Here is a 15,631-nt window from a genome sequence, read left to right on the forward strand (position 1 = left end):
GATAACTTTTATTTTACTTAATTGTTCTATTTTTTTATTGTTGTTGTTAATCTCTTACTTTGCCTAATTTATAAAGTAAACTTTATTACAGCTATATATGCATAGGAAAAAACCCACTATATACAATATAGTGTTTGGTACTATCTGCAGATTTAGGCTTCCATTCTAGGGGTCTTAGAATGTACTCCCTGACCATGAGGGGGTACTAATGCACTGTATTCCTAAGAAAGGCCATTTTTTGTCCTAAGCCATTTTCCTGCCCTAGATTGAACTACTTCAGGAGAGACAAGAAATTCTAGAAAATCCTGGTGCTGAAGAGAATAGGTTTAGCCTTACACTTCGTAAAGAGAATTCCTCTTTAAAACACAGTTAAATAAGAAATGTTTTATCTTTTAAAGGCTATTAAAAGTTCTGCCCGAGGTGGGTTCAGGAAGGGCACTGGCTAAAAGATAATTTGGCTGTGTCTAATTTTTCAACTTCTATTGAAAATCATCTAGAAAATCCAAGTTTTGGAAGACAACCATCATGATTTTGTGACACTGAAATCACACTAACACAATTTAATTTCATCTATGATGTATGGTGGGCCGTGTATATCGAGGTCACAGGGTTCCCTGCTCCCCACTGGCTGTATCCCAAACAGCCAAATGAAAGGAAGTCAGAAGGAACAAGGTCATAAAGGCTATGACTAACGGACTGAATAACTGATGGACAAGCTGCTCACTGGGGACAGATACCTTCCTCCAAGGCATTTTAAAACCTAGATTCTATTACCTAATGTGTAATATTAACTTACTTACTTATGGGTCATATTAAATGTACAATAATCAGGTATTAAGCATGAAGGGACTTTAAGCAGGTTCAATGCTAGACTCTTTATAAGAAACTAGGGTTTGAAACCCCCCAATTTTTTTTCACTTATTAGCAACGTGACCTTGGACAAATTATTTAATCTTTCTGAAAAATGGGGAAAAGACCAAAGCAACTGCCTTTAAGTTTAAGAAGATTAAATAAGGTAATATAAATAAGGCCCTTACAGCTGTGTCTTGGCATGTAGGAAGCCTTCAATAGATGTTTCTGAATGTATGTCTGCCACAGGATTGGCTCCATGATGAATACTGTCAACCACCCACGGCTGTCTCTGCTTCTCAGCAGGGGCACTGCTGGCATTCCAGTGGAAACAATCAATGTCCTGTGCATTGTGGATCATTAATTGTCCTTGGTCCCTGTCCACTAAATGCCATCAGTGAGCCCCAATCATTCTGACAACCCACAATGTCCACTTGCATGTCCTAACACCCCCCTAGAGAGACAGCAAGAGAAGGTGGGGGCAAGGCAGGGGTCGGGGGGAGCTGATAATATATCAAGAGAGGAACTTGTCAGAAACAGATATTACCCAAACATGAAAGACAAAACTAAAAGGAATGTACTAATTAAATACACAACTATCTAACACCTACTGTATATTAATACAAAGGATTGCCAAAATAGGGATAAACATAAAGGAGCACACCTAGTGACCTAGAAAAAATCAGACATTCATAACGGGGAAAAGAAGATACAGTAAAGCAAAAACAAAATCCAGTTTGCAAATGAGCAGACAGTAGAATGATGCATACGAATATAAGCTGGATATATGTTTAAAACCATGCTGTAACAAAATTCAAACGACAGTATTCTGAGATCAAACAGGAGGAATATGTCTAACAAAAATAAGGGAATCAATCATTTCACTTAATTAAGAGATCTTTCAGAGGGCTGTAGCCAGGGTCAGTTTCTATGTAAGGAGGAAATAGAGAAGCTGGAAACAAGAGTGAAGAAAGGTTTCGAAGTGAAAATACAGATTGGTGGGGCAGGAGTGGAGAGGGATAACAGTAGTGGCCCCGGAAAAATATGAAGCCCAGGAATTGCGATAAATGACCTATTACCATAAGGACAAATGCCTAGGACATAGTGCAATTTGAGAATCTAGGCTAACATCATGGCAACAGAAAAGCAGCTTGATTAAACATAAGGTAAAATTTCAGTCCAAGAGTACTGAACCAGCAGCAGGCTACCAAAAGAGACGGTGGAATTTAGTATTTGGAGATATTGAAGAATCCTGTTACAAGCCATCTGTCCCAAATAATCTGAGTCTAAACCATCTTGAACAGAGGCTGCGGAAGCTGGCAGGCACAGGAGCACTCTTTCGACTTTATAAAATGAAACGTGTTCTCTACAAAAGCACATGCAAGAAACAATTTTTGTCAAAAATGGTACATCTGTTCTTAGACTGCATTTCTTCTCGGCTTGAGAATTTTTCTCCTAGGTTTGCAGAACTTTTCACAATCAAACTTAGGAATATACTGAAATAGCCAGCAAAACATTCTCTAAAAGAACAGATACATGGGAGGAAATGATAATTTTCAAATTATTGTTCCTGCTTATTGTTTCTGAAATGACTACAGTGAAAAGGGAGAAGGGGTAGGTAGAGGTAGCCCCTGGACAACGGGCCCTATCAGGAGAGTCCTGATCCGTGGATCCCAAGCTTGATTCTGGGCTGGACTCTGGCATGTTTAATATTTCCCCCAAACTCTCCCCTATCACACCCACAATTGGATATATACTGTAATCTTCTCAGGCAAGGCTGTTTGTTTCTGCACAGGTTACTAAGAGACATCTTCACCAAAAGCTTCATCATTTACTCAATACAACATCATGTTTGCCAAGGCAGCCCCATAACTAGTGTCCCTCAATACCATGTACTCACTTTTCATTCATACCACACACTTACCAAGTGCCTGCCACCCGCCAGGCATGGAGGCCCGAAGGCCCTGGGATTGCAGGCTGGTGAGAAACACCATAAACATATACTAATTACAGACAGAAACACATGTACAATATGATATGCAAAATAACTGTTAGCAAGAAAAAATAAAGCAGAATAAAGGGGCTGGAATCATGGAGTGGGAATTTATTTTTGAAAACATAAGAGAAGGCTGCCTGAGAAGGTGGTAACAGAGCAGAGCCTGAATGGTGACAGCAAGCCACATGCCTACCAAGGGAAAGGGTGTTTTATTTAGAGGCACAAATGAGCACAATGGCCCTGGGGCCATGGCTAGGCTGGCATGCACAAGGACCAGAGGCCACGACAGGAGTGGGCAGCACCATGGGAGGCCTTCTGTCCTCCACTCCCTGCCTGGTGCCTAGGCCTTGCTCAGCAATAGACAGAGGTCAGTCACGAGATACACCTTGCAGAGAGCATGTGGCCAACGGGCTAGGAACAGAAGACGGTGCCAATCCTTATCTACTTACACTGCCACCATCTCCTAACCTCCTTCCCGCAGCCCTCCTGCCAGCAACATGCCCTTTTCATTCCCATCTTCCTTGCTGAGCCTCATCTGCTATGCCACATGAACAGTACAAAGGTCTCAGCAAATGAATTCTTCATCACCAGGCAAGGCTGGCCTGCCCTGTTAAGTAAATTGGGCACTTGCTGAGTGGTCTGTGGGCTGAGCTATACTCTTTTGTACTAAAGGAATGGGAGGCACAGGGCCATGCAAAACTCTTGACACTTTGCCTAGTAATCTGGATTTATGGGAACGGCATGACCTACTTCACAAAAGATGCCCAATCACACTGCCAGGTCTGCGGCTGGCCTCACTGGTGCAGTTTCCCATCTTCTGAGCTACGTGGGCCAATGACATAACATTTCAATAACCCGCATCACACTACAGGCAGCCTGGGTGAGCTGGGTCAAGTGGGAACACAGCTGCTCTGTACAATTGTACTAGCAGGGACCAAGCCCAGGCACTAGGCTCCGTGGAAAAAGAGCTTTAGTCCTACATGCAGCAAAAGAATAAGCTATTCTTTGATCTGGCTGGTTCCCCACACACTGACAGGAAAACGGACAGGGCTGGGAGTGGTCAACATGTCCCAGGAACAAGACCACGCTGACACCAAGCCAAAGCATCGATTCCCATCCTCTTTAACCAGGAGTCTCTGACCTGCACTCAACCTAGGGGGCTTCCCAGAATTACAGGTCACAACAGAGAGTAGTAATAGGGCCCAGTGAAAAAAAAATCCCAACAAAAAAGATCTCCCAAAGCTATTCACTAGTTCAAGAGACATGCACAGAAAATAATGACAGTAAAAATGAATTATGGGCAGGTAAATTACAACCAATTTTAAAGAATTCCTTTTTAGCGCACATTTTCCAAAAGACACTCCTAGTTTAAAAGCCACTTCCCATTATAAAATTCTGGAGTGTTTTTGGTAACCATGCAACTTTATTATAATCGTGTCTCATTTTAAGTATCTCACTACAAAAAACTGATTGGAGCTGATCATTCTCTTTATAAACTACCCTATATTTAAAGATACAGCTGAAAGGAGCATGACAGTGTAAGGGAGTTCAGCACACCTTCATCTGACTCACCCCCACTACCATGGATCCGTTCTGTGCTCCTGGCTAGTTCCTTCCCCATGTACTATACTAAGTGTTGTAGAATTTTAGGATCCTTGGGCCTGAATTCGAGAGAGAGACTGGAACTACCACAGCCTGGAATACAAAAATCTGGAAATACTAACATGAGCAGAACACAGAGCAAAACCCAAAGCCCTAAAGAGAGTCCTGCTCATGTGGAAAAGCCATCTGTCCACTGCTCAACTCCCTCCACGGGCAAGTATATGCCCAGGCGAATCGTATGTGGGAGGTTAAGTCAACATCAGTGCTCACTTTGAACTAATAATCAAACTAGTTGCTAGAAGCATGCTTGAAAAAAGACACTACAATAAGCTTTACAGCAAATCAGTCCCCCTCCTCCTCCTTTCCACTTGGCTCCCAAGGACAACAGAAGAGGAGGGAATGGGGGTTGGTGGCAACAATGGAAGGAGGTGGTTGGGGTTAATGAGGAGAAGGCACAGTCACAATTCTCAAGGTGAAGTATATGTCTCTAGGAGAGTGCAAATATTAAGCATCTTGGCCATTTCTACCTGGAGTAGGAGAGAGTGAGAAAGCTGCCCAGCAAAGGAAAAGTACTGGAATCTTAAGGCAAATCTGTTTTAAAAGGTATCAAGATTTTAAAAAATATGTATTATAGTAAAGAGCTGGTATAAGAATTATATTAAAGAAAAGTTTATTTCCTAAACCCACAACCAGGCTGTTTGCTGACTCTAAAGCAGTAAAGATCTTTTTAGGGCCAAGTCTTGGTTTGTTTGGCTTCTAAGGCAGCAGTCAGCTTGCTTTGAAAGCTCCCTTTCCTGTGAAATCAGTCAAGTCACATTCCTTTTGATTTAAAAAAGTTTAGCTATTGTCTAGCTTAACTTCATCATATCCTGCTTTACTTTTTTTAATGGTTATTGTTCACCTAAAAATGAGTCAGCTGAGTTTACAAACTCATGTACTGCAAGGGATCAGACTGCGATTTCCTTGCATTTTCTCTTCTCTCATTCCCATCCATCACTTTTATCAGTCAAATCGTGTTAGGCAGGCATGGGAACATTCTTCAAGTTGGTTGCCAGTTACACAAAATGAAAAATTAAACGGTGCTTTAATTTGGTAGTCACAACCCTGATTCTAGAATTTTTTAAAAAGATTTTTCTAGGTTGGGAAAATCAGCTCCCAAATAAAACCACACCTTGCTTAGGAATGTTAAAACACAAAATGTCATGAAGACCATAAAGGAAAGAATATCCAAGTACTAACAAGCTTTAGAAATGAAAGTAACCTGACAACAGAATTCATGTTAAAGTGTTGGCATTTAAATAAATGATAACTCTGGATTAAATCTTGGCTCAAAAAGACCTACCACACCAACAGTGGTACATCTGATTGCGTACTATCATCCTAACACTCTGAATCTATGCTTATTGTCTTTCTTCCCCCCACAGAATTCCTATACTTTCTAACCTCCATTCTAAGGACATAACAAACTCTTGTAATTCTCTGACAAAGTCATTTTTCCTGCCATGTATCATACATGGAGGAAAAAACCACAGCCCTATTTGGGGTTTTAGATTAGTAACTGCAAAACTGGGGCACTGATAGGTTCTACAAAGCACTGCCACAGGTTAGCTCCACAGCTGAAGAAGGCAGAACAACTTCATTCTGGTATAATGGATAATTGGAGGGAAAACTTTTAAATGTTGCAACAATCAAATTGTTTTACAAAAATAAGTTTAGGGTCAAAACAGAAGCCTCCACTTCCTGCTCTTTGGCTGCCACCAGTTAATTAAAAAGCACTTTTTAACCATCGCTGGAGAAGGACATCCTTCTAAAGCGGCGGAAGAGTCACACCAGTGGCTGTTATCTGTGGTCCTTTCTCCCTGTCCTCTTGCCTTCATTTCCAACCTTTTCTCCAAGGCCCAGATGAGGTGTTACAAAGCCTACCTCCACTCCGCTGCCCCTCTTGTTGCTGTCTAGACAATTCATTTAGTATACAGCAACTTCAACTTTTATATGAGCTAGATACTTCTGTGTTCAGTTATTATGGGAACAATTTGCAACTCCTGAGAGTCCAAACTCTTTAACAGCAAGTACTCCAAGCTGTCCTATGAGTATAATAATTATCTATTTTGGTGATAGTATAAATGAGGAGATAAACCTGTTATTACAAAATAAAAAGAAAAGAAAATGGCACAACTGACTCCACAATGGCAGCATCCTAAAACACGCACTAAATCCTAGTTACAGATGACATTTCCTCGGGGAAAACTTTCTCAGTGCTAGTTATCTGGAACTCTAACAGAGATGCTCTCTTCTCATCTACTACATGATCAGTAAAGGCACTTTGTAAAGTGTGCACCCATAAAAAACAAAAACAAAAACATGCACGTACACACACACACACACACACACACACACACACAAAACCTCTTAAACATTCAAGGGAATTTCTTTTCCACTGGGAGACAAAGATGTATTCTAGTCTTGAAAGGCAATACATAAATACACTTGATCTTAAAAAACTCAGATACAGAAAATTTTTTCAGCAGTTGGTAGGGGGAGGGTAACAGATTTTAGAACTTTATTCTAGGGGAATTCTTATTCACAGCTAAAGACCAAAGGTAGTCAAGTTCAAAGTTCTTCCCCCAGTTCTCAGCAGAGTCAAGACAAGGACCACTTACAACAATTCACAAAACAAACGAGCATTCAGAAAAGGGTTCATGACTACAGAAAATTACTCTTGTAGAGTTTTATCATCTTAAAGCTGCCAACTTTTCTTTTGAAACTAGAAGAAGTGGTGATAACTTTTAATTGGGTGAAGCACTGTTATTTGGAAGAAGACAACCATAATTCACACACAATGCTCCTTGCTGGTGGGTGAAGGCCAGATTGCTGCAGCTGGACTCAGAACTCCACTTTCACATAGAACTTTGCTGACAGTAACTAATTAATGTCCACAAGGCTGCAGTGAAGCAAGGTAAAAAATCCATCAGGTGCAGGAGTCAGTCATCCTCGTGACTGATTTTATTTCTGTGTGTCCAATGATTCTCAGAATGACTGCTCTTCAGGCTACCAGCCATTTGAAAGGCAGTTGACTCACTGAGTTAACAACTGTTTAATGAGTGTCTACTTTGTGTCAAGCAGTATTGCTTGTGAGGAACAGGACAGTGACAGAGACAGACATGACCTCTGCCACAGTACAAATTAGTAAGCAGTGTGCAAAGACATCTGTGGCTCAACCACTTTTGGGTGGTAGTGGTTAGGAACACACAATCTGGAGCCAGAGATCCTGGGTTCAAATCCCTGCTTCACCACTTACTAGCTGTGTAACCTTGGGCAAGTTACTTAACATTCTGTGCCTTAGTTTATTAGACTGTAAAATGAGGGTAATTACATTAACTTCCTCATGTGATTAAATGAGTTAAGATATGTGAAATGTTTAGTGTGTGACACAGCAAGTGCTGTAAAAATGTTTCTATTATTATCATCATTACAGAGACCTTTGACAATGATCAATTTCATATTTAATGTTTATGGAAGAATTTTGCTAAGGCATAAACTGGAGTTCCCTGCAAGGTCCATGGGCAGTGAAACGTGCTCACATCCATACCTCATAGCTCTGTTATTCTCTATTTGGCATGGACTCACATGCTATAATGACACTTGTGAATCTGGGGATTTGTAAAAGACTCTAGATAAATTCCTCTGAAATGTCAAGGAGATGCTGGTGATTGACTTCTCTAGCAGACCAGTGTCTATCCCAACCTTATTACAGAGCAGAAATAAATCTACATCTGATAAGCCTTTTTTCTTTTTTGTACTCCTGGCAACTAGCATACAATAGATGGCCAATAAACTTATTCATTTACCATAACTGAAAAGGGGGCTGAGTTGCCAAAGGTCACAGAGGTTGGGTAGAGTCAGAATTTGAACCACGTCTCCAACTCTGTTGCCTACCATTCTTAAAATACCCCATGTAGTCTCTCAAGAGGACATCTTCACGTATTTACATAAAAGATGGTGACAACATGTGTTAGTATTGCCTGAATTCATACAGTTTTATGAGAAAAAGATACAGAACTATGTAGTTTTAAAATAACATTATCAAGTTAAAAAAAAAAAGTTGTTTGGAACAAGATGTTTGGTAACAGAGTCCTTTAAGATCTCTGTAATTGAGACCCAGATGGGAAGTAAAGGGGCAGCAATCCTCCCTGACCTCATTTTCATACTCTCATCATCACTTCTACTGTATCTCAATCAGTGATAAAATTACAGGCTTATTTTTTAAGTGCTGTGATTATCAGTTATACTGTAATTATCTGTTCATCTGTCCACATCCCTTTAGGCTCTAAGCTCTTCAGGGGCAGAGCCTCTGGTGTTCCCATTTTATCGCTAGAGTGCCTGGATCTGTGCCTGACCAATTGTTGACTGCTCACTGAAACTATGAGTGAATGAATGAATAATGAGTGGATCAATGAATGAATGAATGACTTTCTAGAGTTTCATATCAATGGGCTCTCAAATCTGGCTGCATCTTAAAATCACCTAACAGCTTTAAAAACAGGTTTCTGGGATCCACTCCTAGAAATTCTAATTCAATAGATGCTAGGAAATATCTTTTTGAAAAGATCCTTAGGTAATTCTGGGGAACAGCCTGCTTTGGGAACCAATTCTATATACATAAACTTTTGGATGCTTACTAAAATCCCCTGCTGCCCTTTAATTTTTATCACCCAGATGGTATCCATGTACTATATTACAGAGATAGAGCCTAGACTAGGATGATGATCTCGAGGACAAGTTATTTTTTATTCCAACAAATTCCGCAGCAATTCCCTGTTTCCTCTAATTCCACCAGCTGGGGGGAGGGGATGTGCGGGCCGGGGGGACAATAATCATATTTTTTCAAACCATCTCTCAAGCTAAAATAAAACCTCATATCAAGGTAGAGATCAGTTCTCATATTTTTCAAACACTATGTGACATGGTACACATCACACATAATAAGCATGCATTAATCCATCCTGCACCTGCACCTGTAGAAATATTACTATCAGTAGAGGAGATCCTTAACACCATTACTACCAGGAGTCAACAGTGGCCAAGTCTATAAAGCTCTGTGAAAACAAGGAACACATCTGCCTTGCTCCCTGTAATCCCTAGTAGCTGTTCTTGGGACACAGAAGGAATTTAGTAACTCCCTGTTTCATCATATTGAACTGGGGCAGTATGGAACACTGCTGACAGGCTGCTGCTGCCGCCAAATCAAATGCTTGGCCAAGGGCAATTTCATACATTCCTTGGAAGGAGGCAAAATGGGTGACAGGAAGAACCTGAACACTAGTTGAGAAATGTGGGCTCTGGCTCTATTATCATCAGTCCTAAACTGAGCTGCTTCCTATTATATTCGTTTCATTACCTAGACTATGTGACCTCAAGCTTTCTTCAAGTAAATATTGTATCTATGGGAGGCAGAGTCTAAGATGCCCCCAAAGATTTTGGTACACCTGATACTTACACCCTTATGTAGTGCCCTTCCCCGATGAACCAGGGTTGGGTGTGTGACCAACAGAATAAAGCTAAAGGGATGGTATGTCGCTTCTGAGATTAGGTGCTAACAGATGTTGTGGCTTCTCCCTCTAGGGAGAGGACAATGTGGCAAGAAACAGGCCGCCTGCCAATAGCCACCTGAATGAGCTCAGGAGCAGATAGATCCTCTGGCCTGGTCAGCTTCAGATGAATGCAGCCTCATGAAAGACCCTGAGACAAAATCACCCAGCTAGGCCTTGCTGGGACTCCTGACCCTCAGAAAATGTGTGTGATAGTAAATGTTTCTGCATTTTAAGGTGGTAAATTTGGGGGTAACTTGTTAACAATAGATAAAAGGCTTAGAAATTAACAAGGTCAGTGGGGTTGGAAGAAGAGGTTCTTACAAGTCAATTCTACTTCCTCTTGTGAGCCTTCCTTTTGGTTACTACACATAATTAAGGTACCAATTACAAGCATGGCCTAATAAAATATAAACGCTCCCCCTTGATTTAACTGGAACTGGGAAGAGAAGTGAAAAGGCTTATTATCTAAAGTATAGAATTTGGTTATGAAAACAATACAACACTATGTTACTAGCCTAAGACAAGGGATCTAACATTTACAAAGAGCCTACTATGCAGCCATCTTTTCAAAGACTCAATAAGGAATTATCCCTATTTTCTAGATGAGGAAACTAAAGTTCACAGATCTTAAGAAACTTGATGAAAACAACAAACTGAGCCAGTTAGTTAACTCTAGGTTTATATGGCTTAGGGTAGGCAACTGTCCGGTTTTTCTGGGGGGATTTCCCGGGATAAAAGGCTTTCAGTGATAAAATCAAAAAATTTTCGGGCACACCAGGAAGAGTTATGAGTTAATCACATTACTTACTGTTAAGTAGCTCACAAAGTTAAGTTACTTAAATTTGTAGCTGGTCCAAAACTTATGCTCTTTACAAGTATCACAAGTTGATTTTTTGGTTGATGTTAATTTGGAGACAGGGTCTCGCTCTGTTCCCAGGCTGGTCTGGTCTTGAACTCCAGGGCTCAAGCAATCTGCCTGCCTCGGCCTCCCAAAGTGCTAGGATCACAGGAGTGAGTCACTGCACCCAGCCAATCACACAGTTGATTTTAAAAAGTACATCTTAAAGCTATTATTTGGCAGCTTGTGATCTGCAACAAATTTCGAACTGTCACCTATTAAAAAGAAAACCACAAACCCCTCCAGGCTTTATCTCACATTACACACAGAAAAGACTATTGGGTTTTTTTCTGTGAAAGGGTAAATAATTGCTATTCATATGATACATACTAGCATGGAAATTTTTCAGCTTAAAGGATTCCGCAAATTTCTGTTCCAAAATAGCAACTGAGTCCACAAACGACACTGGTAACTCCCCTCTGTACCTCAATAGACTCTCCAGTGTGGCTAAATGAGCTGACAGGTGACTGGGTGGGCTCTTCACAGAACTTCACATCAAGTCTGGTGCTCTGGCAGGAGAGGTAGCAGTTAAACAATTTTCTCTTCTACAGAAGCCTAGAGACAGCCAATTGACACCACTGGAAACTTCAACATAAACAGTGTTCCTGTGGCTGTCATACCTGGTAGGTAAGCGAGGCAGTGTTGCCAAAACAGTTCTTTTTTAAAAAAAGACCCATGTAGTAACCACTGGAGTGGCTATAATCATAAAAACAGAAAATAACAAATACTAGCGAGTACATGGAGAAACTGAAATACTCAGGCGCTTGCTGCTGGTGGGACCGTCAAATGGTACACCTGCTATGGAAAATAGTATGGCAAGTCTTCAAAAACTGAAACACAGAATTACCGTATGACCCAGCAATTCCACTCCTAGGTATACACCCAAAGAAATGAAAACATACATTCATTCCAAAAACTGTACACAAATATTCATAGTAACATTATTTATAATAGTCAAAAAGTAAAAACCCAAAAGTCGATCAACTGATGAATTAACAAAATGTGGTACATTCATACAATGGAATGTTATTCGGCCATTAAAAGGAATACAGTACTGACATTTGCTGTATCATGAATGAATCTGGAAAACATTATGCAAAGTGGAAGATGCCAGACACAAAAGGCCACAGATGATTCAATTTACATGAAATGTCCAGAATAGGCAGATCCATCAGTGGTTGCCAGGGGCTGGTGAAATGAAGGAATGGGAAGTGATTGATACTGTTTATGATGTTTCTTTCCAAGGTAATGACATTGCTCTGGAATTAGATATACTAAAAAATTAAAAATAAGAAAAGGAGAGGTACTTTAAAAAAAGGTTTAATATTTTATACATTCAAGCCCACTTCTAACAATCCGCACTAAGGAAATAAAAGCAGATGTGCACTAAGATTGACTTATGATAGTCATCAGTGATATTTGTAACAAAAACTGAAAGGTGGTTAGCCTTCAAGTATCCATCTAGAAGTAACCTTTTAGATGAAACCTTCTGTAACCTTTTAGAAGTAACCTTCTGCTACAGAAATTATAGTATAGGAATATAATTAAATATCATGCCATAATTCAAATGAAGTTATTGGGCATTTATTTTGAGAAATGAAAACTTTATGTTCACATAAAACCTGTACACGAATATTCACAGCAGCTTTATTCATAATAGCTAAAAACTAAAAACAACCAAGATACTCTCCGACAGGTGAACTGTTAAAACAAACCATGGTATATCCACACCACGAAACACTACTCAGCAATAAAGAACAAACTTGATACATACAACAATCTGAATGAATCTCTAAAGAATTAAGCTAAGTGAACAGGGCCATCCATTTATAAAACACTTTTGAAATGGCAGAACTATAAAGATGGAAAAGAGATTAACAAGTTGCCTGGGGTTACAGAGGGTGTGAAGGCAGGATGGAAGAGGATGTGGTTATAAAGGCCACATGTGCTGATAGAAATGTACTGTATCTGGACTGTACTAATGTCAGTATGCTGGTAGTGATATTGCGCTACAGTCCTGTACAATGTCACCACTGGGGGAAACAGGGTAAAGAGTACTTGGGGTCTCTGTATTATTTCTTACAACTGCATATGAATCTACAATTCTCCCAAAAAGTTCAATTTTTTAAAAAAATCTACGACCATGAGAAAAACCAACAAGGCTGAGCATTTGATTTTTTAAAATTCAATCAACTTCCCCAACCCAATCACACGTGGTGGTGACTTTTTTGGCACCTGTAACTGTAAAGGAAGGTTTGTGTAAGGCTTTACCTAAATGTTGGTGTTTCAACTACTCATTTTCACAGTGGTCCGATGAAGCTTCCCAGTACACATTTATTCATCCAGACTACTCAGGTGATCGGGGTACTGTTTTGATCAACCCAATGATCTAATTCACTTCAAGGAATCATACATCTCATAAAGAGGCCTGCTGTCAAACAGTAAGAAAATCATGAAAGATACCAAATAAAATCCTCCTGATTAAAATGTAATCTTTGATGATTCAGAGGCATTTTGTGATCTTGAGGTATTTCAGAGTCAGAATCATAAATGCCAAATCTCACTTTACAGTACTATAGATGAGTAGGCACAGATAATTGAGATAAAAGTCTATAAATGTATTATGACTCCACTGCTTTATATAAGTTCCTCCAGTTAGTTTCCTGGCCATTTTCCTTTCTAATACCTGGTATATAGAAAACTTAGTTTTATTTCATTTCTAAGATACGACGTCACTCTGTCTCCCAGGCTAGAGTGCAGTGGCACAATGATGGCTTACCACAGCCTCAACCTCCCGGGCTCTTGCAATTCTCCCACCTCAGCCTCCTGAGGAGCTTGGGACTACAGGCATGTGCCACCACTCCCAGCTAATTAAAGAAAAAAAATGTAGAGAAGGAGTCTCACTATGTTGCCCAGGCTGGTCTGGAACTCCTGGGCTCAAGCAATCCTCTCGCCTCAGCCTCCCAAAGTGCTGGGATTACAAGCATGAGCCACCATGCTCTGCTGGTAACTTAGTTTTAGACTGTCAGATTCCAAATGTTTTGAAAATGAAAATAATAAAAGTTTACCATACTATAAAAACAAAAAAACTGTACTTTCTTCCATCTTTTGGTTCATTTTCTTGTCAATGCACTGAGAAGCAAAAAAGGGTTAAGCAGCACTTTCACAATACGCAGTCACTATATGACTACAGCTTGCTAAAGAGTGATGCCACCACGCTTGTGCTCTGCTCTGGGCCTTTTGCTGCCTGTCACCAGCAAAGAGCTCTTCAATCCCCACAGCTCTTCAGAGCACAGAGGATGTTTCCCAGAAAAGGCTGAGGTGACGTCTTCTGTAACCTTCCTTGGAAATTATCCAGCAAGATTAGATCTCTTCTTGGCAATGCTTTTCCTCTTTTCACCAAGTGCTACATTCAACAAATGAGCCACTGTGTTTAAAACCTCCTTGGCAATCACTAAAGGTGAAATATTGAGAATTAAGTCCTAAGACAATTACATTTTAGTGGAACTGCAAGGATTTTAGCAAGTCACGTTAATGTAACTGAATATTCTGACTGGCTAATATGATTTTTCCTTCATTTCAATTCTCTGCAAGTACCAATATTCAACTCTAGGCTGTCATAGCCATTTAGCTGTAACAAAATGAAGGAAAGCTAGTGATCAAATTAACATGAAGTCAATTAGGTGCCCACCTACAGCCAGAACACCAAGGGAGAGACACCAACAGGTTCCAAAATGAAAATTAAGGACATAGTGAAGGAGAAACAAATACCTATTCCTGTACAGAAATTACAGAAATGCATTCCTGGAGAAGTCAATCACGTGAAAATTTTAGAAACAGAACTGAGATTGTAAAATGGCATATATAATCGTTTAACAATATGCCTTTACTGAGCAACAAATGTGTAAGGCACTATTGCAAGTGGTAGGGACAGAGAACCTGGTCCTTTCCCTTTAGCTCAGAAATCTAGCTATTCCTCCAGTCATGACCCATATTTTCAGTTCATTTCAAAACACAGAAATTGATGTCTTATATCATAATTTGAGTGAAAAAACCATAAAAAGAAAAAAAAATCACCACAAATTAACAACAGCTTAACACACACCCAACCTTGAAAGGAAAGAACATTTTACCGGTCAGGGGCTAGGGGATGGATATAAAATAGGACATAATATCCTACCTTGATTTGGAAAAGCTATCACATACTTCCTACACAAAATCCAATGAAAATAATTATTTGAAGAAAATTAATGTAACTACAGAAGCAGTGACATGTTTAAAATGTATTATGTTTTTCTGCAATGATTTTTTTTCATATACATGAACAATTTAATAAATTGCAACTGAGTTGGAGAAGAAAAGGAGAGGGTCTTGGCCAGCTTGTGCTACTATAAAGAAAATACCACATGCCGCTAGATTAAACAACATTTACTTCTCAGGGTTCTGGAGGCTAGGAAGTCCACGATCAAGGTGCCAGCAAATTAGGCTCCTGATAAGGGTCCTCTTCCTGGCTTCAGATGACTTGGGGACATGGGGACAGGTGGAGAGAGTACTGGCCCCTCTTTCTCCTATAAAAATACTAACCCCATCATAGGGACTCAGCCCTCATGGCCTCATTTAAACTTAATTACCTCCCAAAGGCCCCACCCTTCTAATAGCATCACTTTGGGGGTTAGGGTTTCAAAATATGAATTG

At 40.0% G+C, this 15,631-nt stretch overlaps 1 protein-coding gene across 9 annotated transcripts in view; it reads right to left on the reverse strand.

The window, feature by feature from the left end:
• Window positions 1-15,631, reverse strand: part of ELOVL5 (ELOVL fatty acid elongase 5) — an 86,541-nt gene that overhangs the window by 37,423 nt on the left and 33,487 nt on the right. The window contains exon 1 of one of the 9 annotated variants that reach the window (XM_017858226.1): window positions 13,208-13,227. The exons of the other annotated variants lie outside the window; for them this stretch is intronic. The gene's annotated coding sequence lies outside the window, so the exon portion shown is untranslated. Of the gene's footprint in view, window positions 1-13,207; window positions 13,228-15,631 lie in introns of those variants that run through there. 9 annotated transcript variants of the gene reach the window in all.

The sequence above is a fragment of the Rhinopithecus bieti genome, unplaced genomic scaffold (assembly GCF_001698545.2).
Source record: "Rhinopithecus bieti isolate Rb0 unplaced genomic scaffold, ASM169854v2 scaffold_48474, whole genome shotgun sequence".
Taxonomy (NCBI): Eukaryota; Metazoa; Chordata; class Mammalia; order Primates; family Cercopithecidae; genus Rhinopithecus; species Rhinopithecus bieti.